Consider the following 24,267-nt stretch of genomic DNA (forward strand, 5'->3'; position numbering starts at 1 on the left):
ATTTCGAGGAAGAAGGCTTAGTTGTTTACAAGACATACAGAGTTCCCAAATGGTAATCACACACACACACACACACACATATACTACATTTAGTAAATCCCCAATGTTTAAATGAAATTTTTAAAATTTCTTCTTCTGTTTAGTGACTTGGTTTATAGAAGTACTACTCCACTCTACATTTTATATTTTTAGAATGCACTTGGTTGTTTTTGTTTAAAAAGAAATGATTAATAACTGAATTTGGGGAATTCATTGTATGTAGTGTAGAATATAACCTGTACATAATGCCAAGTGAAGATTTGATGCTTGATTGATTGGAATATATATGCTTCTTCAATTATCGATTCTATTTCTCATCTTGATTTGGTTTTAACTTAAGTACCTCCAATTTGTTTTTACCAAAATGTCAGTTTAACTTTTATTCGAAGGCCAATATGTTATGTTTCTTACCGTAAAATCATGCCAAATATGCAATTTAATTTGTTCTTCCGGTTTTAAATAATAGAGCAACATGCTGATTACCTTAGAATATCAGTATGGTACTGATGAAGTTTTTTCTTCTGGCAGAGACAAGAAAGAGATACTAGGAAGCAGGATATGAATCTCAAACCGTGTTTTCAAGAAAGTAGTGAACATATTGTGGACCAAGAACGTGAATCCAAGAATTCTAGAGTCTCAAAGAATTCTGCAGATAGATTTCCATTTGGTAGAAATGGTGTCAGTCCAACTACCTTTTCCGAGGATAATTTTAGAAAGTGTGGGGAATATGATGTGTCTAAATCTTCGACAGAGGGGCAAGTACCCAAAAACAAATTAAAGAAACAGGGAGTCATGCCTTCCTTTCTTGGTGAAATGGACAATAAAATTAACCAGGAGAAGCATTCTGAGCCACAGACAAACAAAAACAATAAAGATGGTGATGAAGACCCTCTATTGCTTTCACTCTCACTTGCGTTTCCTTTCTCCAATCAAGTCTAGTTGCCATGAACAAATTGCTGTCCCTTTTTCTGTGGCTTTTCAAACTCTTAGATTTTTAGTATGATGCATTGTAAATAGTTAGTGGATCTTTTAAGGTATACCAGGATCATAATTACGATCCTAATGCTGCTTTACTAAAAACCAATTTTCCATTGGTTTAAAAATTCAGGAGAAGTTGTGTATGATCGATCTCTAGTTTCTTTTGTTGTTTTCCTTTTATCAGTATATCTTCAAGCTTTTATTCATATGTTGGAAGTGAGAGTCGAGGGGAGGAGAAAATTGTCATCGATGACAATAAAATGATACATAGCCATTAAACAACTCAGTTATCTCATTACGTACCACACATACACAATTCAAATAATCAACATTTTAATCCAGGAGGTATATGTCAAATGACTAAGGAAAGCAAAACACTTTTTTACAGCTAATAATTTCATTTATTGAGAAAAGAAGCCTTGGAGCCCAAACCATTTAGGATGACTCAGATAGGGCCCCTTCATGAACAATTGAGCCCAACAGGCTAACAAGTGACGAGCCACATTGGCTTCCATGTGCACAAAAGCGAAGAGAAATCCAAAAAATTTAAAGAGGAATCAGCTAGGCCTAGATATTATTAGTCTAGTTGGGGGTACATAAGTCTCTCGAACAAGTGTTTAGATTCCAGGAATGTCCCGCAAAAAGGACATCAGATCCAAGGATTCTTCTCTTCAGAGATTGCAAGCAACATAGCTTTTACTTCAGCCCACAAAAGCTTCCCCAGGAGTTTTCTTACTTTGACCGCACACCAAGAATAGAAATGCAATCAATACAAACTGCAGCACCAAAAATTACACTTCAACCAACCCTGATGGGGACAGGTTCAATGAACTTGGAACCAAGGAAGACCAAGCATGTTTGTGTGGAGTAGGAAAAACCCTGTTGATGGAGAGGACCAGCTTACAAGGATTCATTCATTGTCAAAAACTAGATTGTAGCATCCATGTTTGGTCACGTAGAATAGCCACAAATAAAAGTAAGTCTCCGAGTGACCACAAAATTATTAGGTACAAGTACAACAGGTATTTAACCTGATCACTGATGGAGCCTGAACCAGGCATAAAGAAATTAAGCAGGCAGAAGAGGGTTTTGTCCACACTAGTAGCTTGATTTGACATAAGAAAAATATATGCTCCACTGATTCTGGACTAAAAGAACAGAAATGAAGAGAGACCACCTCTGCAAACTATAAACTTGCTATTCAACATCATCCTTTGTGTATTTAACAAAACCATACTTTAGTAAAGTCAATACAAAATCAAAAAATAAAAACAAAATAGAGAATGAAAATCAATAAACAAAAAAAAAACACTGGAATCCATAAAGTTAAATTAAATATTTCTAACCAATCCTTCTTTCATTTACCACAGGAAATCCCTATGTGAAACACACCCAACGTGCATAAAATAACATTTAGAACATAAATACAATTAAAAAAGAAAAGAAAAGAAAAGACCATAGATCTCTGTCTCAAAACACATCATCCAAGGTTTACAGATACAGAGAAATGACTCAAAACCACCCAAAAGGAATATGCTAAAAGCAAGGCCCTCGGATCTCATAGCTTAAAACAGATCATCTCCAATTAATGGCACTGGCTTCACCATAGGCCTTTTCACACCACCAAATAATAAACACAAATACATGCACGCGTGCGCACACACACAAACACAGTCCATTTGGTGGTGCAAAAAGTGCAACCATGGATGAAAACAATGCAATTGTTCAATACTTCTTAGTTGTACATCATTGGGCAAAATGGATGGTGGGTGATATCATACTTAATGATAAACCTACAGCACCATATCCAAGGCTACTTCACAAACCTAAGATCAACTGAAAGTACTCAAGGAGTAGCAGCTATGCAAACATACAAATTGTAACCATAACTTTTACTGCATACTTAGCAATCATAATCTGAAATTTTATATAAAACAAGTGTAAGGGAATAAAGTAAAGTAAGACTGAAAGATATCCGGATAATATATAACACTTCTAGAACCAAAACTTGTAAAAGAAAATGCTTCAAGGTAAAAAATTAACTAAGCTTCAGCCCTCAGATCTCATAGCTATAATGATTCACCGACGGTGAAACTTATGATTCTCTTTAAAAGCCATTCAACATCTTTTGTGGCAATAAGAATACCAACCACTACCACCTCTACCAAAACCAATAAGCAAATAATAATAATAATAATAATAACAATAAAGAAGAAGAAGAAGAAGAAGAAGAAGAAGAAGAAGATGCAGCAACAGCAGCATATTGATGATGGTGAGTGTGGCAGTAGAGATGGAGACTAAAAACGAGAAAACAAAAGCCCCACTCAGCAGGACTATTTTTCATCATTGGGCAGATGTAAATACTGTAAAGCTCAAAGACTTCAACCATACAGAAGGCATAACTTAGACAAAGCAACATCATTTAAAAATAATAATAAAAAATCTCTCCACAATTTAAGCATGTTAGTCAAAGACAGAAGATCATCTATATCCTGAGTACCAACAATCAAAACATGATACAGCAATTGTTTCAGGTAGATCCAGATATAGAGCTTTCTAGATCTAACTCCATCTAAAGAAGCAATATACCTCTCACAGCCCAGTGCATATGTGATAAATAAAAGCTATATAATATACAGTAAAAGAGGCAATTGAGACCATAACCTTGCCAAAGACTCTAATCAGTGCTTTTGGATCTGAAACATCCAACCAACTGCACATGCATGGGTCAAATTGAGTAATCAAGACAACTGCTTCCGTTTGGAACAAGAATTTATGCAACAAAAAATTTAAAAAGACAAAAATACACCAATTTAAAGGAGGAAAAAGGTTGGTTATGGGGAAGAAGCTGCCGCAGCCCTCAGATCGTGTATTCAAGAACAGTGAAGCTTATGATTTTTATTAAGAGCCTTCCCACATTTTGAAACAAGAAAAATAAAAACAACAATAACAACAACAACAACAACCATCATCATCATCACCACCACCACCACAACCAGTAGCCAACAGCCACCAGCAACTAGTAATCTCTACACATGCTGGTGGGCTCACTGGATGAGCCAATGGGGTTCAAAATGAAAATCAAAATAACTGTCACAATGCAATTTAAATTCGTCATTGGGCAGATGAAAAAGTCTTCAATTCTCTTTTAACGCAATTTAGGGTTGAAGAAATCAAATAAGTGAAGAAAAAAAAAAGTAGTCTAAAAATATCTAGCAAACTAGTAGAAATAGAAAAGAAATCAGGAATTACCAACTATAACCATAGCCAAGCAAGGGCCACATGCATTTTAGAAAAGGAACCAAAATGCAAAAAATTAATGTTGATCTTAAGGCAGGTGTGACCAAAATTTATAGTCAATTATTTGTTTACTATTATAACATTCCACAGTTTAAAAGAACCAACAATACGCAAGCAAATATGAAAGAATTTCATTATTTAAAAGATATATTATGACCCAACATTACATAGAATAATTCAAAGAACAAGAAATCTTGCAAATTTTACAATGTGCTCAACTATACATACATATAAAAAATTATGGAGTATCAGAAACAGCTTTCTAGGCTGCATTTCCATCAATAATGCAGTGATAAATTATAACTGCTCAGAGCCCAGTGCATTTATCATCATTCACAACAACAACAACAAAAATCCAAATCAAAACACATAATATAATATAATAAATGCATGTAAAGGAAAATAAAGAAAAGCCCTCAGATCTCATAGCTTTGAAATGATCATCCACAGTTTTTTAAGGCAATGGGCATTCATCAAAAGCCTTTACAAACCACCACCAGAGAAAAACAAAATAGTGTGCGTATGAGTGTGTATATATATATATATATATGTGTATGTTAAATGAAGAGTAGATGGTGGTTGTGAAAGTGGTGGCGAGTAAAGGGCTGATAATGAATTTAAAACCATGCCAAACCGCTCAATTAAATTTTGATTTATACATCATTGGGCAAAATGAAGGACTATTCGACCAAACAATAATTAAAACAAAGACAAAGAGGAAAGCAAGGTGAAAATTGAACAGAGAAGTAAAAATTAGGGTTCCATGTGTGGACAGTAAAGATAGTCCCTAGAATTTATAGAGAACAATTTTACCCAAAAAGAAACCTACCTTTCTGAAAATGGGTTTTGTTTGAAGATTTAGGCGTTCCTTGGTCTCTTACAAAATAAGAAAGCCCGCTAAAATTGAGTTCACATGGACCTTCCTAATTTCCAAAATAGGTTGCTAAGGCCCACTCAATTGGTTTCTTTTGCATAGGCGAAAACTAAACAAAAACACACAGCCCAATCCATAATATGAGCCAAAACAAATAACCTGTTCAACAATTTCATGGTATTTAGTACAAATTACAATCATGGAAACGAAAAAAAAAAAAAAAATCACAACTTTACAAAAATAAGTGAACCTCATCAATTGAAGAATACTAGGAGAAAAAAAAAGGTAGTCTAAAATATCTAGCAAAATAGTAGAAATTGAAAAGGAATCAGAAATTACCTACTATAACCATAGCCAAGCAAGAGCCACGTGCATTTTAGAAAAGGAACCAAAATGCCTAAAATTAATGTCAATCATAAGACAGGTGTGTGACTGTGACCAAAGTTTATTGTCAAAATTCTTTGTTTACCATTATAATATGCCACAGTTTAAAAGAAACAACAATAAGCAAGCATGTATGAAATAATTTCACCATTTGAAAAAAAAAAAATCTAATTGGAACATGACTAGTAAACAAAAGCACCACTTACAACCAAAAGGAATTAAAGAACAAGGGAGTAATAAAGGTGTTACAAACTTATAAGTTAGAATTGATTGAGTCAAATAGTGTACTTCTAATCACCATCTAGCAGTTCAAGAATTCAAACATCAGATTTCTAATAAAACAGGATAAGGGTACTACAGAGATAAATCCCCCATATCTCATAGTCATAGCTATAGCCATATCTCATAATAATGATGATGACAACAGAGAAAACATAGTAAAGGCTGATGAAGAAAATCATTGGACAAATAGAGATAGAGATAGAGATAAATTACTTGGGTACATGTAGGCATTTTCAAAGCACTAAATTTTGACCCAACAATACATATAATAAAAAAATTTATGGAGTATCAGAAACAGCTTTCTAGTCTGCATTTCCATCAATAACTAAAAACTGCTCAGAGCCCAGTGCATTTATCATCATTCACAACAAAAACAAAAACCCAGATATAAGAAATGCATGTAAATGAAAAAAAAAAAAAAAAAAATAGCCCTCAGATCTCATAGCTTTGAATGATCATCCACGGTTGTTTTTTTTAAGGCAATGGGCATTCATCAAAAGCCTTTACAAACCACCACCATAGAAAATAAAATTTGTATGTATATATATATATATATATGATAAAAGAAGAGTAGATGGTGGATGTGGTTGTGGTGGTAGTGAAAGGTGTGTTGAGTAAAGAGCTGATAATGAATTGAAAAACCACGCCTAACCGCTCAATAAAATTTTGGTTTACATCATTGAGCAAAAAATTTAGGACTATTCTACCAAACAATAATTATAACACAGACACAGGAAACGAAAGCAAAGTGACGACTGAAGAGGGAAGTTAAAATTAGGGTTCCATTCCTGGATTTTATAGTGGATAATTTTACCCCCAAAAAAAAAAAAAAAAACCTTGCTTTCCCGAATAGGCTTTGTTTGAAGCTTTGGGCCTTCCTTGGTCTGTTACAAAATAAGAAAGCCCACTGATATTGTGTTCACGTGGGCTGGCTCTCAACCCATCTCAAGGAAATCATTGTGGCTTGTGACACTAGCATTTATAATAACACTTCTAAATCCAGGGTTTAAAATAGTATTTGGTTACAACATTTTGAGGTCACAATTAATTTTGTTTTTACATTTTTGTAGTAGTTAATTTGTTTTATGTTATTTTCATTTTACAGTCAATTTGGTCTCTAAATTTTGAGTTCACAATCAATTTTCAACTTACAATCAATTTGGTCTCTATATATTTTTATTATTATTATATTAGGCACGTAAGTTTTAAGTGTGCCAACTATATAAATTGTTTGCCATATGATATTTTTGTTAGTGAATTAATGATCAGATTGGTTGCAATTTAAAAATAATATTGACCAAAATGAATGATCTAAATTGATTGTGACCCTAAAATGTAGAGACTAAAGTAATATTTTTGCCTAGATCAAATCATCTTTAACATCATATATTCATATCTATTATAATTTAATTACAAGTCACCACTTCAACCATTGTGAAATTTGGTATGGCTTTAGACAAACTCAAAATGAAACTACAATTTTTTTATTTAGTTAGTTATTTGTGTTTTTAGTAATATTATTTCAACTCTAGTAAAAAGAACCATACCCAAATCCTCTTCCCCAATTTTTTTTTATTGTTAAAATTAAACAAAAGCATTAAATTCATTCATATCATGTAACAAACAAGGCAAAAGGAAGTTAGGACAATCTTCTACACAAATCTGGGAGTTACAATTAACACCTCCTTTGCCAAAGTATAAGCAACATGACCTACTATTTCCTACTACAATAAGAACTGAGATCTCTTAATCTTTTAGCAAACCGCCTAATATTATATATTCCAATTAGCATGAAGAACCCACCAAATATCATATGCCATAACTTTAAGAGGAACATTGTCACTCTCAAGTCTCATCGATGATAAATTGGTAGAGGCCCAAATCAGTAGAAAGACATCCTTTGTAGGTTATGAGGCAACTTGATGATCTTGTGAATGAGGAGTTTCGTATAAGGCTTGTATAAGAATTTACTGTCTCTCCATAGTCATTAGTTACATTTTTCTTTATACAGGAAGTGGATTGTTAACAAATTAAAAAAGCTGCCTTTTAGCATGACATTTTTTTAAAATATTTTTTAGTGCCCTTCGAACCATCTTAATGAGCTCTTAAATATAAAGGTTTGTTATTGAAATGTAACATATATGGCTACCTCACCCATGAGTCTTGCATTGCGCGCTGAGAATTTCTTTCGGAATTCATACTCTAAAGAAGGGATTTGGGCCTAGTCTAGATCACCTCTATTTGTGTGGTCCGTTCTNTTTGAAGCTTTGGGCCTTCCTTGGTCTGTTACAAAATAAGAAAGCCCACTGATATTGTGTTCACGTGGGCTGGCTCTCAACCCATCTCAAGGAAATCATTGTGGCTTGTGACACTAGCATTTATAATAACACTTCTAAATCCAGGGTTTAAAATAGTATTTGGTTACAACATTTTGAGGTCACAATTAATTTTGTTTTTACATTTTTGTAGTAGTTAATTTGTTTTATGTTATTTTCATTTTACAGTCAATTTGGTCTCTAAATTTTGAGTTCACAATCAATTTTCAACTTACAATCAATTTGGTCTCTATATATTTTTATTATTATTATATTAGGCACGTAAGTTTTAAGTGTGCCAACTATATAAATTGTTTGCCATATGATATTTTTTGTTAGTGAATTAATGATCAGATTGGTTGCAATTTAAAAATAATATTGACCAAAATGAATGATCTAAATTGATTGTGACCCTAAAATGTAGAGACTAAAGTAATATTTTTGCCTAGATCAAATCATCTTTAACATCATATATTCATATCTATTATAATTTAATTACAAGTCACCACTTCAACCATTGTGAAATTTGGTATGGCTTTAGACAAACTCAAAATGAAACTACAATTTTTTTATTTAGTTAGTTATTTGTGTTTTTAGTAATATTATTTCAACTCTAGTAAAAAGAACCATACCCAAATCCTCTTCCCCAATTTTTTTTTATTGTTAAAATTAAACAAAAGCATTAAATTCATTCATATCATGTAACAAACAAGGCAAAAGGAAGTTAGGACAATCTTCTACACAAATCTGGGAGTTACAATTAACACCTCCTTTGCCAAAGTATAAGCAACATGACCTACTATTTCCTACTACAATAAGAACTGAGATCTCTTAATCTTTTAGCAAACCGCCTAATATTATATATTCCAATTAGCATGAAGAACCCACCAAATATCATATGCCATAACTTTAAGAGGAACATTGTCACTCTCAAGTCTCATCGATGATAAATTGGTAGAGGCCCAAATCAGTAGAAAGACATCCTTTGTAGGTTATGAGGCAACTTGATGATCTTGTGAATGAGGAGTTTCGTATAAGGCTTGTATAAGAATTTACTGTCTCTCCATAGTCATTAGTTACATTTTTCTTTATACAGGAAGTGGATTGTTAACAAATTAAAAAAGCTGCCTTTTAGCATGACATTTTTTTAAAATATTTTTTAGTGCCCTTCGAACCATCTTAATGAGCTCTTAAATATAAAGGTTTGTTATTGAAATGTAACATATATGGCTACCTCACCCATGAGTCTTGCATTGCGCGCTGAGAATTTCTTTCGGAATTCATACTCTAAAGAAGGGATTTGGGCCTAGTCTAGATCACCTCTATTTGTGTGGTCCGTTCTAGTGACAGAATTCCACTTCCTTACTTTTAAAGTCTACAATCATCTTTAGGCAAGTTTGAGCTCCCTTGCCCTTCCAATTTCTATCATTGGGGGCTTCTACAAAATTGCATATAGTCAATTAGTGTTATCGATACAAAAATATTACTACAAAAATATTACCATAAAAAATGTAGAGGCAAATCTAAGGTGGCCCCTGACTTTTAAAATTTCCTATTAAATATAGAAGCAAATTTCTAAATTAGAGAAAATTTTCCTTATTGAACCGCTCTCAAATTTTAGAAAGTTTTTTTGAACAACAAAATTTAGAATTTAGACCTTAAGATAATCCTTTAAATTCATGATTTATTCCAGCAAAAAAAATTAAAAACCCAGTAAAAGAGTTGAACCGGTACAAACAACCCAAATAAAATTAGTTGATCCATAAATTTTTTTTTTTTTTTTGATAGGAGATCCATAAAAAAGATTGAACTAGAACAAAGAACCTAAAAAAAATGGCCCATTCCTAGGCCTACGGACTATCCAAGCTCCACAAGAAAAATAAATCCAAAATTTTCTGATTTCTATAAAAATAAATTTGCAAATTACCTCTATTTCCAACCAAAAAAAAAAAGAGAGGCTGATTCTGAAAATCTGGCATTTTTTTTTTTTTTTTGCCAAATAGCATAATTTTATGAATAATTTAGGGAAAAAGCACCAGGTCAAAGTTTTCAAACGGGAAGAGGATGGCACCAAGTGAGACAGAGGGAGATGTGGAAATTTTTGTGTTTTGTTTTGATTGATTTGAAGAAGGGTGTTTCAGTCTTTTAATTTTGTTCCACCTAAGTAAGAAGCACGTGTTTGTCACATACAGCAAGATTTTGTTAAACATAACAGCAAAAATAACACTAGGGTGTAAATTGTGATAAGTGTAATAATTTAGGGTGCAAAGTGTGCAGTCGGATAGTTTAGGGTGCAAAATGTAATTTAGTGCATAGTTTAGGATGATAAAGTGTAATTTTTCCTATTTTTATATTTGTCAACAGCAGTGCCTTGATATTGTTGGTTTTACATTTATATATTGATTATAGTAGTTTGTTGTGTTGCTGGAAGTGATAATATATAGTGGTTGAGTTATTTGTCTAGTATTTAATATATTTAATCGGGTATATAGATAGTTTTAAAAATTTTAATATCCAGGTTTTAAAATGTAAGTAATTTATAAAGACGTCATCCTTAATTGATTTTTAATAAAAGAACCAAAAGAAAAAAATCAAGATTCAAAGTTATTATTGCTCAAGAGATAAGCTTGTTTGGGCCTATACTACCAAAGGCAACTTCACAGTGAACAGTGCGTACAAGGTGGCCATCTCCATGACTCGGTGTGACCTGGTTGAAGAAACGTCCAATAACACGCTCCACACCAGCTTTTGGAGGAAAATATGGAATCTCCATACTCCAAGCAAGATAAAGCTTTTTACCTGGAGAGCGTGTCAAGATATTCTCCCCACCAAAGCCAACCTCTGCCATCATCATATCCTTGACTCACCAACTTGTGAAACCTGTAATAGTGAGCCAGAAACGGTGGGACATCTTCTTTGGGACTGCCCTTTCACTAAGAAAGTTTGGAGCATTTCGGATATCCCGTTTGATTGCAACGGACTCAGTTTCATGCACTTCAAGGATCTCCTTTGGCACCTGATTTTCAAGCAGCACATGTGCTCTGAACTATTAGAACTAACGGTCACCACGGCATGGAGCATCTGGTTCAATAGAAACAAAGCCCGACTGGGCAATGCTTGCCAATCCCCTCACGAGATTGTCCACAAAGCCCGAGTTTTGCTTCTAGAATACCATCATGCTCATCTTCGTCCACCACTGTTCAAGGACGACTCCGACGCTAGATGGGTTCCACCGGCGTTCCCTTGGTACAAAGTAAATGTAGATGCTGCGGTTTTCTCAAACCTTGGTACATCTGGCATCGGAGTGCTTATTCGTGACCATGAAGGATCCGTGATTGCTGCCATGAGCAAACGCCTTCCTTTGCCGTTGGGACCTTTGGAGGCTGAAGCCAAGGCCATGGACGAAGCGGTTCTTTTTGCATGGGAGGTTGGTATCAGAGATATTTTACTTGAAACAGATTCACGCAATGCATGGCAGGCACTTCTGGACCCTACAGCTGCACCGACTTCTATCTCAAGTCTAATCTTTGGGACCCACCGAAGACTTCATGCTTTTCGCACTTTTGAATCACTGCATGTGAGAAGACAGGCTAATAAGCCAGCTCATATCTTAGCAGCTTATGCTAAAGATTTAGACTCTTTTGTAACCTGGATGGAGGATTGTCCATCTTTCATTGAATCGTTGGTGATTCAAGACGCTTTGTTATTTTCTCCAGTTCAATAAAATTGAGCATTTCGTATCAAAAAAAAAAAAAATACTGAAATTTTAGATGTTTAACTCATTAAAATGCTTAAATATAAAAGTCTAAGAATATAGATTTTATTATCATAAAAGAGCTCATTTATGTAATAATATTTTGATTTAGATTCTCTTAAGATATTGCCATGTAACGACTTAACTAAAAAATATACTTTCATCCCATGAGAAAAAAGACACATGGCATAATCTTAAAATGTGAACTTAAGGAATAACACCTAAATACTATACCTAAGTTTTGCCCTTTGTATATGGACAAAACTTATATACAGTACCTTAGGTACTGTTCTCTTAGGTTCCCTTCTTAAAATTTTGTCATGTGGTGACTTAACTAAAAAATATATTTTTATTCCATAAGAAAAAAGACACATAACAAAATTTTAAGATGAGAACCTAAGAAACAACACCTAAGTATTGTACCTAAGTCTTGCATTTTGTATATTTAGGTTCCCCCCCCCCCCCAGAAGAAATTCCTAGTTCTAATTGTACCTAAGTCTTGCATTTTGTATATTTAGGTTCCCCCCCCCCCCCAGAAGAAATTCCTAGTTCTGCCATTGAAAGATTAGGTCTAATTAATGAGTGCGCATTTGTTAATGGATCATTTTATGAAATTTTTAATACCATTTTCATGAGAAATATAAAAAATTGCAACAAAAAACAATTGTTTTTGCAAACCAATACTTTTAAAACATCTGTAAACTTTTCCCTATAAATAAAGTGTTATTGTTTTATTAGAATAATTGCAAGTAACAATCGGCCCTCCATCAATGTCGACAGTATGATTGATCTTTGCAAACCAACATCAAGCCCCTTTGAATTAAAATAAATTTTGATTTTGATTTTTTTTTTTAAATTGTATACAATGACACAACTTTTCTCAATAAATAATTATAATGCCAAAATGAGTAATATAATTTAGTCAAAATTTAAGCATTTCGTCATTAAAATTAATATGGATTACATGTTGTATATCTTTAATAATTATAAGGAAAAATTATAAATACCATCCTACTTGATGAGACATGTATTCTAAAATTAATGGAATTTGGTAATATAGCAAGTACCAACAATACTAAAATACTAGAGAAGAACCATCACATACCTTTCATAAGTATAAGTATTTGTGAGATGTAGGAGGTAAGAGTAAGGATGACAATTTTTCCCCACCCCTCCCCGCTATGCCTCGCAAAGGTGGTGGGGCGGAGATGGGACAAGATTTTAACCCCGCACCATGGGAGGCAGGGATGGGTTTAGACTTTTTAAACCCACCCTACCCCGCCCATTCCCGTCCTTGCCCCGCCTCGCATTGTTAAGAATTATAATTGTAAATTGTAAATTTTTCATATCTTAAAACCCTACTATTTAAACAAACATATCAATATTAGCTTATTTTATTCTTCCCAATGTGGTTCTTTGCCTTTATTTTGTCATATGTTATACTATAAGATTGTTTTATGTTTTATGATTGTCTTGTTAAACAATTTGATATATTATTCAATTATTTCTAAAAATTGATTTGATTTGATGGGATAAATTTAGTTGTAATTTTAAGTATATTTTTATTAATGAAATAGGTTTCATTAAAAAAATTGTACTAGTTGTATGACAAATTAACAAAAGTAGTAGAGTTTTACAGGATGGGGCGAGGTTTCGTGGGGCTCCAAGGGGCGGGGATGGGGCAAGAAAATTTTTCCCGTCATGCGGAGTAGGGCGAGAATGGGGCTAGACAAAATCTTGCATGGCGGGGGCAAAGACCCCATCCTTCGGACCCGCTCCGCCCCATTGCCATCCCTACATAAAAGTTAGAGCACATTTGGTAGATTGTAATAGACACTGTAATGTAATAGATATTATTATGACATAACTATTCGATTGTTTGGTTATATTTTTCTTACAATTAATAGTTATTCTTTATGAATAACTATTCTTCAAAATGAGGAATAAGTATTCATTATCAAAAGTACTGAATATCTATTCATTCACCTTATGTAACAAATTTTTTAATTTTTTTTTTAAAAGGCTATTAGTTGCCACATCTTCAAAAGGAAAGAAAATAAATTTTCTTTCTTGTTAATTATTAGCACTATTTTGAACACCAAAAAATAAGTGTATTTTAGTAAATTTGACTTAAAAATAATTTAATTACACATTCTTTTTATACTATACTAAATTAGTACTGAATATTTATTCCTTATTAAAAGTACTGAATATTTATTCATTCACTTTATGTAATAACTTTTTAAAAAAATTTCATAAAAGGCTATTAGTTGTCACATCTTCAAAAGGAAAGAAAATAAATTTTTATTCTTGTTAATTATTAGCACTATTTTGAACACATTAAAATAAGTGTATTTTAGGAAATTTGACTTAATAGTAATACTTATTACATTCCAACTTAATGTATTCCTTATAATACTTATTTCTATTTTCATGTAATAATCATTATAGTGTACCAAACGTGCCCTTAGAATTCAAGCCTCCAAAAAGGTGATTCACACACATATATTATATATACTTAGATTGTGTTAGAGTATAATTTATATTTTATATTAAAAAAAAAAAAAACCAGAGAAGATATTTATGTACAAACAAAAAAATATTGAAAGAAAGGAGAATACTCTCTTTATTTAACTTCCACAGTTCCACCTCATTAATAATTTGTATTTATGTCAAAAAAATCAATTAATATATATATGGTGCGGTATATTCTTTGAGATAAAAAGAGAATATTCTCTTTATTTAATTTCCACCTCAACGTCATTGATAATTTGCATTTATGTCAAAACAGCAATTAAGCATCATATATTTTAGGGTAAAATATCATTTTCGTCCCTAAACTATCATAAAAGTTCGTTTTTCATCCTTAAACTTTCAAAAATTCTATTTTCGTCCCTAAACTATCACAAAAGTTTATTTTTCATTCCTAAACTTTTAAAAGTTCTATTTTCATCCCTAAACTTTTCCAAATGTATTGATTTTCGTCCCTCCCACATCAACACTCTGTCAAGCCACGTCAACACTCCGTTAGAAGGAGGGATGAAAATCAATACGTTTGAAAAAGTTTAGAGACGAAAATAGAACTTTTGAAAGTTTAGGGACGAAAATAGAACTTTTGAAAGTTTAGGGACGAAAAAAGAATTTTTGTGATAGTTTAAGGACGAAAATGATATTTTACCCTATATTTTAACCTTTTATCTCATTAAGTTTTTGCATTTATGTCAAATATTAATTAATTATCATGTATTAATGATATAAATACATTTATTTTAATTTAATAATTATCATGACAAAATTTAGATAAAATTCTTTACGCATACTTATAGAATAGGAAGAGAAGAAATGTGAATAAAAAGGATAAGTTAAGGATGCAATATTAGTAAGAGAGCTTCACACACGTATACACAAATTTTATTTTTTGGGTGTAGGCGAGAATTGAACCCCAAATTTTTTATTCAGAAACTTTACAAGTTGAGCTAACTAAAACCCTCACATACATATACACTTAAATTAAACTATAATATAATTTTTGCTTTGTAAAAAAAAAAAAAAAACTAAGTGCTAGCATATAAGCATTCCCATCAGGTATATACTATGAGTTTATATTTCTAAGAGCATTCTCGTTAGGAGAATAAAAAAATAATAAAAAATGAGTAGCAACTTGCTACAGTAGGGTGTTAGTAATAACATCTTACTATAACAAGGTGCTAAAAATTTTAAAATTTAGCACCATTGATGTAGGGGTTTTTTTAGTGGTTTTGTTACTAAAAATAGCTCTTAGCATTTATCCGACTTTTGATGAGAATGCTCTTCCTTGTTTATATTTTACTTTTAAAAACTATTAGCTTGCTTTTATCATGTCACATATTTTGAAATTGTTGTTAAGTAGAATGTTAGTTTATGTTTGGTAACGGTTTTTGTTTTCTATTTTCAAAAACTTATTTTTGGGAATATAAATAAATAAATAAATAAACAATTTTCTTGTATTTTGAAATCAAAAACATGTTTGGTTAGTTGAAATTAAAAAGATAATTTTTTGAAGAAAAAATAGAAAATACTAAAATATGTTATTACTAGGATTTGAACTCTAATGTTAACTCATTAAATGAGATAAATTCATTAAATTAAATGCGTATTTTCATTGACTTTTAAAAATTAGAAACTGAAAACAACATTTTACATGTTTTTAGTTTCCTTCACGAAATGAGTTTTGAGAACAATTTTTATTTTCTATCCATTTTGAGTTGCCAAACAAGTTTTCTAGTCTCAAAAGTAGAAAATTGTTTTTGGAAATAGAAAATAAGAGGAAAAACAGTTACCAAACATACTCTTATTGTTCTTGATCAGCGAAAATAGTTAAAAATATGTTGGAGTAAATATAAAAATAATAAAACATGTACATGTGTTATTTGGTTGAAGGTTTTTAGATATATATATATATATATATATTAGACTCATCACACATTTGCAAATACAATGAAGATTTTTTTTTCTTCTCAAAAAAAAAAAAAACCTTGCAGGTCACCTCGCCATATCTTGAATTTTAAAGTACTACTTTTACTGAAAGTTTTCCTTATTGACATTATTTCAGTATTTCTTAACCCAAAAAAAAAAAAGAGACATTGTAGAGATCTCATCTTCAGTAATCCGCAGCTTGGTATGGCATTTAACTATATCGCAGCTTTTGTTTTCCTAACAAGGAGATATCAATGGTTGTTCACTCACTTACAATTGCATTGCAAACCAAATTTTTTTAAGGAGAAAGAAAAAAAATTGCTATTAATTACATAAATAGTCGGAAAGTAATAAATAATCAACTATGTTTTTTAGCCTTTAGATCTCTTAGTAATCTATGGTGTAAAAATTGTATAACTTTTACAAAGTCACACCAAGTGTAACTTGGACCCTAACATTCATGTCAATTTTCATATCAATTTGATGTTATTTACTATTCAATCCATAAATTTATCTTTTATGCATTATTTTAAACTATAAAAACTTGAATTTAAATAATTGATTAATAATATGACTATTAGTCTTTAATCACATTGAAATTTTGCAAGTATAGAAAATATATAAAGATAATGTAATCTAATAGTGGATTTATCAAAATTCATATTTAATTAAAAAATTTTGAGTGGTGTAATATTGTTTAAAGTTACATCAGGGATAACTTAAACTCAGCCCACACACACACACACACACACATATATATAAAAGATGAGTTCAAGTTACACATTTTTTAAACTATTGATTTTCATTAAATCTAATGGTTAAAAAAACATTAATAACATGCCATATCTAATATCATTAAGTCATTTGAGGAGTTTATGGAGGTCTGAGCAGATGAGTCATGGGAGAGAAAGAAAGAGGGATAGAAGAAGAAGAAAATGGTAGGGAGAAAGTGTTTTTTTTTTTTGTTATTTATTTATTTATTTTTTTTTTTTGAGAATCATGGGTTGAAAGTGTTAATTGATTTTTTGTTTATTTTTAGAAGAGAATTTAATTACTTAATGATATTAGATATGGTATGTCACTAGTGTTGTTTTAATCATTAGATCTAATGGAAATCAATAGTTCAAAAAACGTATAATTCTTATAGAGTAACATCAGGTGTAACTTGAACCCACAATTTATGTGAAAGGAAGGAGTACACATTTATTTTTTGATGAGTCTGCAACTGATGCTGATCAATCGGGCACTAGGGTAGTAGACATGGCCCTAAAAGAAAACAGGGGAAAAAAAACCCAATAATTGGATAAAAAGTCGTCATCTATTATATATATATATATATATAATCAATTTTTTCTTTTTCTTTTTTGAAGATGTTATATTACTATAATAAGTCCAAATTAAAATCAGCTTTTGCACAACTACAAGTCTACAACCTAATAGTTGGACAAAGAGATATTTTCATTAATGCAAATATATAATCAAATTGTAATATTTGAGTTCGCAAAATTTTTTTTTTTTTGCCATATTAACCATTTATTATTTCAAGATTCAAGATTAATTTTGTTCACATGTACAGTCAAGAGATGATCGTGAATTTGATTGTGTGGACATATATAAGCAACCGGCTTTTGATCATCCTTTACTTAAGAATCACAAAATTCAGGTATTACTATATGCCAAACATTTTGCTTTCCTTCATTTTGCTTTTCTTTATTAAAAAAAAAAAGTTGTAAATAATTAACTAGCTAGGATTGTGCTTAAAAAATCTTGTACTATCAATTAATAATTATAACATTGTTTCACCCACAAATCTTAAGTATAAAATCCAATGATAGTCTATTTTACAAATAGAAAAGAGTAACACATTTTAATTTTCTATCTATAATGACAATGAATCTAGAACCTTGCTACAGTGTCACCTGATGCAGCATTAATTTTTATGATAACTTCCGTTTCTATGAATCTATAGTTAACAATTTACTTTGAAAAATAAATTAATATTGTCCCATGAAAATGTTGTTGTATAAGTAAAATTAATATTAAAATTCAATGATTTATTGAGAAAAATATCCTATCAATACTTCCATGCGTTGTAAAAGGATGAGAGCCACATATGACATTTTATAAAGAATTCGAAGCCAGTTACAAAACTTATTGAGATGTGCTACTTCTATAACATTTTCACAACAAATTATAGGTGGTTAGTTGCTATAGGTTTAAATTTGAACCTAACACTAAGATTACCTTTTTGCTCCAACAATAACAACCAGTAACAACCTACCACTTAGAGCATTAGCATTGGAGAATGCTAATGCCATATGTAAGGTGTATTTAGAATTTTAAGCCTCAAAATCTATTGCATCAAGGAATGCTAAAGGTAAGAATTGCAAATTTTTTTGCCATTCTGCTACAGTACAATTCTAAAGATTGAATTGTACTGTAGCAGTATTGTAAAAATAATAATAATATTTTATTATGTTTTTTCCCACGAAATCTTCTCTCTCTTCCTTCTATATTTCCCATCTGCTCTCTTCCTTCTCAACCCACCACTAGCCACCACCACCACAAACCATACCCACCATCAACCAAAACCCACTCACCCACCTACCTTCCATCACCGTGAACCCCAACCCAAAATCAATCCGCCACCAACACCATAACCCATACACATTCACAACTAGCACCCAAAGCCACTCCGATCAACCCACGAACCCAACCACAAAAATCAAACCCCAACCCAAAATCAATCCGCCACCAACACCATAACCCATACCCATCCACAACTAGCACCCAAAGCCACTCCGATCAACCCATGAACCTAACCACAAAAATCAAATCCCACCAAAATCAATCAAAACCCAACAAAATTAAAACTCATCGAAACACGATCCACGATCCACTGCAAAGACCTTAGGGAAACAAACGGTTGCTGCAAATGGAAATGGAAAAGACGGGAACAGAGTCTACGGGCCATCACTCACTTGCAGTTGCAAAGCTCAAGCCAGCCACCAGCCACCAACAAGGACAAGCACAACCCGCCACCACCCATACAAAATATGATTATAAAAAGTTAATTGGGTCCGGGCTTGGGTTTAAGAGTGACGGAGGAGAAGAGGTCGGAAATGGAAGAGAAGAGGAGATGAGGAAGAAGAGAGAAAAGAGAGGAAGCAAGTGAGAACTCACAGGCATGTGGATGGGAGCGGGGCGGTGTGATCTGGGTTTGGTCCGAAGCTTGAAGATGGGTCTCTTGGTCTTGGGTGTCTCTTTCTTCTAACGCTTTCTCTCTCTTCGGGTGTGTGAGTCCGGAATTGAGTTTTGGCATTATATGGAGAAAGCTGTGTATGAAGGTAAACATTAAGGGTGGGTTGGAAAGAAATAATATTTTAATAAAAATAGAGTTTTGGGATGTGGAGGTATTGTAAAATAGGATGGTATAATAGAATTGTGGGCTTTTAGAATTGTAAAATAGAATAGCATTAGCATTTTCCAATGCTAATGATCCTAAGATTTGTTGTGAAAATGTTGTAAAAATGTCATGGACATATCATTTCTCAAACTTATTTTATGCACCAACCATTTTTTTTTCTTTTATTTTTTCCAGCTTGTATTTTCAATTTTTATTTTTTATTTTTACTAAACTAACGTGAGATTAGTTTAATTTTAGAGAGGACTCCAAGTTTTTCTGGAAGGGTGCTCAAAAAGTACGACATACCAAATGGTCTCGTGGCTTTTGTGGCACTTCTATATTCTGTCACCTCTCAAAATGATAAAGTCTAGAAGATTATATATTAAATTGTTTGTAATAAATTACATTGATCTGCCTTATATGTAGGTAAACAATGTGTGATGAACAAATAACCTAAAACTAATTGCCTAAATTCATTGGGCTTATATTCTAACACTAAGAAATGTCCTTAAAAGCTTTGACTTTTCTTCATTGAATGCTCTAAGAGTATAATAAATGTGTATTTTTCCCACTTACATGAATTGTAAGTCTTATCATGAATTTAATTAACGAGACCCATAATTAGTGAGAGATAAGAGAGTATACATTTACAGTATTTCAGGAGTATCCAATAATTATATATATATATATATATCTTAAAGTCGCCTTGGCCATAAGTAGGTGTAACTTGGACCATCTATATATATAAAAGCCAACAACTTATATTGAAAGAGAGAAAACTTAACGAGTGTTTACAACAATAGTGAGCTTGCGTGCCTTGTTCTGCTTCTTCAAAATCAATGTGAGCTATAAATCAAAAATAAGAAAAAACAGTGGCGACAGAGCAAATTGAAGAGTGAAAACCAAACGTGAGGAAACCGTAACAAAGAGGGGAAAAAAAAATGCTGCTGAAGTTAATCACGTGAGGCTAGGAAGTCTAAAATTGTCTAATAAGTGAGCCATGTGACCCACAGTTGGTCACGTTTGCGGTTTGCCTTTCCCTTTTTTATTTTTCTGATGGGAGCCTTTCCCGTTAGTTGAAAAGGAGAAATAAAAAATCAGCCAGATGAAATCTACTGCATCAATATTTTTTTCTCATAGTTATGGTCAGCTCTCATGATATTTGATAATTTTATCTTATTTTATATTATTTGGGTTTCGTGTCTCAGAGATTTGTACTAAAAGTACCTCTACTACAACCTTTTTGTTTAATGAAAGTTTTTGTTTTTTACACGAGTTTGAAAAATCAAATGAATTTGGAATTTATGAGTATAAAATTCCAACTAATTTTATCTCATAAAGGAAAAGCGCGTAAGTGAAGAGTAATGAGTACTCAATAGTATTTTTTTGGGCAAAAATGTAAAATTCACCTTCTAAATTTCATCACTTTTCATTTAAGTTCTCTAAATTTGAGTTTTGTCATTTCAGTCATCTAAATTTCATTTCTTCTCAATCAAGTCTTCCCTTAACAATCTGTTAAATGTTGTCGTTATCTACATTAAAAAAGCCGTTTTGTGGTTTTTAAAAATTTTAATTTTAATTTATCATTTTAAGAAAACGTTAATTTCAACCAAAAAAAAAAACCCAGAAATTATAATAAGAAACGACGAACATCATTGAAGAACAAAATTGAATCCCTACCCCATACCCCAACACAATAGCAAGAGATTGAGAAAGAGAACAGGAGATACCACCAAATCTCACCAGAATTGAAAAAAATTAAAGGAAACCCATTTCAAACTATAACATAAAGAACCAAACTTTGCATTGCTAATTCATCAATCAATCAAATCATAAAATTTCCTTCATAATTAAATCACAAAGCAATTAACAAATATTACCACATGCTTCTGCGATATTTGAGAGTATAAGGTCCAACGTCCATCATGCGATTGAAATGGCTATGGACCTTTTGATTATCCCTGCCACTTTGGTCCAAAAGCATGAGCTCAAAGAGTGCCTTGACATCGATACCCTCGCTCGCCAATGCGACGAAGAGCGATAGGCAGCGTTATCCTCGTAGCTTTTGCCGTCGGGGTAGAAGTAGACGGCCTAGGCGTAGCTGCCGACAGCAAAGGTATTAGAAGCGACGAACTTTTTGACCCCCATGCCTTTCGCTAAGGAGTACCCATTGATCTTCAACCTATGGGTCCCAACTACTGTATCTCTCATTCTCTTTCTCAATCTCTTGGTATTGGGCTAGGGCATGGGGTAGGGATTCAATTTTGTTCTTCAATGATGTTCGTCGATTCTTAGTATAATTTCTGGGTTTTTTTTTTGGTTGAAATTAACGTTTTCCTAAAATAATAAACTAAAATTAATTTTTTTTGAAAATGACAAAATGGTGTTTTTATGTAGATAACAGCAATTGTTAAGGGAGGACTTGATTAAGAATAAATGAAACTTAAAGGACTGAAATGATAAAACTCAAACTTAGAGGACTAAAATGAAAAGTGATGAAACTTAGAGGGTGAGTTTTGCATTTTTGCATTTTTTTTTAATTTTTAATTTTTTTTTTTAATACCAAGATATGGCAAATTGATTTGATTGATCCAATAACTTGCCTTTGAAAAACCAGCAAATTAGCAATTACAAAGCACAACAGCTGTAAGTATCTTCCTATAGATATGAGAACAAATACATCATCTCCGAAATCGGGACCACATTTACAAGACATCATCTTGTTGAGTGTACAATAATAAACCATCAACAAGCAATGAAGGTGGGGTTCCAGGAGGGATGCAAGTAGCACCATTCTCACCAGCACATATGCACAGAGCATCTGCATCCAGGGACAGAACTAGGACTCCAAGTTAAGGGAGGCTGAAGTATAAAAACAAAATTATTATGAAGCTCCAATTTTTTTTTTTTTTTTGATTGAATATTATGAAACTCCAATGAGTAATAATAAATCAAGGCAGTTAATTTGACTAGAAACAAAATATTTTTGTACTAGTTGATACCAGTATACCATCTTAAAATTACTACTACTTTAATATATATTTATATATATATTGCACATTATATAATATCAATATATTAACCTAATATATAGTAATATAAAAATATATTATAGTTGAACTAGAATTATATAATTATCTTTACCTAGTTTTCCTTTTCCGTTTCCCACCCACCCACCCACCTACAAGCCAGGTTTTTTGTTTTTTGTTTTTTCATTTGATTTATTCTCCTCCACCCATTCCTTATCTTCTAGACCTTTTTTTTTCTCTACCATTTCCATATCCACACAATTAATCATTTTTATTTCTCTCATCTCCTTCTTCAGCTTGTTTCTCTTTCTTCATTTCATCTTCTTCATTTTTCTTTATTTCATCCACAGTAAGCCCTCTTTCTCTCTCTCTTGCTGAAGTGTCCTTCAAAAATCAATTATGCACATATTTGTATGCTCAATCTACTATTGTGTTGTGTTGTAACGACTCTACCTCTTTGCCTTTCTTTTCAGTATAGCGTCTCTCACTCACTCATAGTATGTGATTTTTATTTTATTTTTTCCTTTGGGAATTTGATGGACGGATCGAAACTTTAAATTTACAGATTAGTTTTGTTACAAAAATTTTAAAGGGTTGGGCTTTTTTATTTTGGTAAAATTAGTAGATTGGGCTTAATTATTTTTGTAACTTTGCTATTAGTGATTTTGTTATTGGGCTTATTCTTTGCTTTATCAATGTTTTATGTTTAATTTTTATTAGGTAGACAGCATAGAATGGTTTTTTTTTTTTTTAATGTTTTCCAATCATTGAGACTTGTACTCTGTATGAAAGAACAGATTTTTGCCTATAATGGATTTGCTAGATCATATGATTAGTTATTGTACAATGTAGATTGATATGATGTGATGTTATCTTTTTTTTGCAATCTGGTGATGGCTTTGAATTTATGAATAAATTGCAGAACCTTTGTCTGCAAATGACTTATCCTCTTGTTCAAAAGATGGTTCAAAAGTGCGGGTTGCCTATCAGGTACAGTTTTTTTTATTATTATTCTTCAACATGCCCATGGCATTCTTGTTATTCTCATGTTGGTTTTATTGCTTTATGTAGGGGTTACCGGGAGCATATAGTGTAAAATTAGTAGATTGGGCTTAATTATTTTTGTAACTTTGCTATTAGTGATTTTGTTATTGGGCTTATTCTTTGCTTTATCAATGTTTTATGTTTAATTTTTATTAGGTAGACAGCATAGAATGGTTTTTTTTTTTTTTTATGTTTTCCAATCATTGAGACTTGTACTCTGTATGAAAGAACAGATTTTTGCCTATAATGGATTTGCTAGATCATATGATTAGTTATTGTACAATGTAGATTGATATGATGTGATGTTATCTTTTTTTTGCAATCTGGTGATGGCTTTGAATTTATGAATAAATTGCAGAACCTTTGTCTGCAAATGACTTATCCTCTTGTTCAAAAGATGGTTCAAA

The 24,267-nt window shown here is 32.1% G+C and overlaps 1 long non-coding RNA gene and 2 other non-coding genes across 4 annotated transcripts; 1 reads left to right on the top strand and 2 right to left on the bottom strand.

Moving 5' to 3' along the window:
* Positions 1–4,562: 4,562 nt before the first annotated feature.
* LOC112015222 (small nucleolar RNA snoR118) lies at positions 4,563–4,654 on the bottom strand. Its single transcript, XR_002883190.1, has one exon. It is a non-coding gene; the product is annotated as a small nucleolar RNA snoR118 (small nucleolar RNA).
* A 1,488-nt stretch (positions 4,655–6,142) lies between these two features.
* Positions 6,143–6,223, bottom strand: LOC136070511 (small nucleolar RNA snoR118). Its single transcript, XR_010631742.1, has one exon. It is a non-coding gene; the product is annotated as a small nucleolar RNA snoR118 (small nucleolar RNA).
* Positions 6,224–22,969: 16,746 nt separating this feature from the next.
* Positions 22,970–24,267, top strand: LOC136070503 (uncharacterized). Of its 2 annotated transcripts, none has more exons than XR_010631725.1 (3): positions 22,970–23,165; positions 23,739–23,806; positions 24,219–24,267. It is a non-coding gene; the product is annotated as an uncharacterized LOC136070503 (long non-coding RNA). The 2 variants fall into 2 exon arrangements; XR_010631726.1 differs by lacking the exon at positions 24,219–24,267 and adding an exon at positions 23,888–23,993.

Source organism: Quercus suber, unplaced genomic scaffold (assembly GCF_002906115.3).
Source record: "Quercus suber isolate HL8 unplaced genomic scaffold, Cork oak 2.0 scaffold_238, whole genome shotgun sequence".
Lineage (NCBI taxonomy): Eukaryota > Viridiplantae > Streptophyta > Magnoliopsida > Fagales > Fagaceae > Quercus > Quercus suber.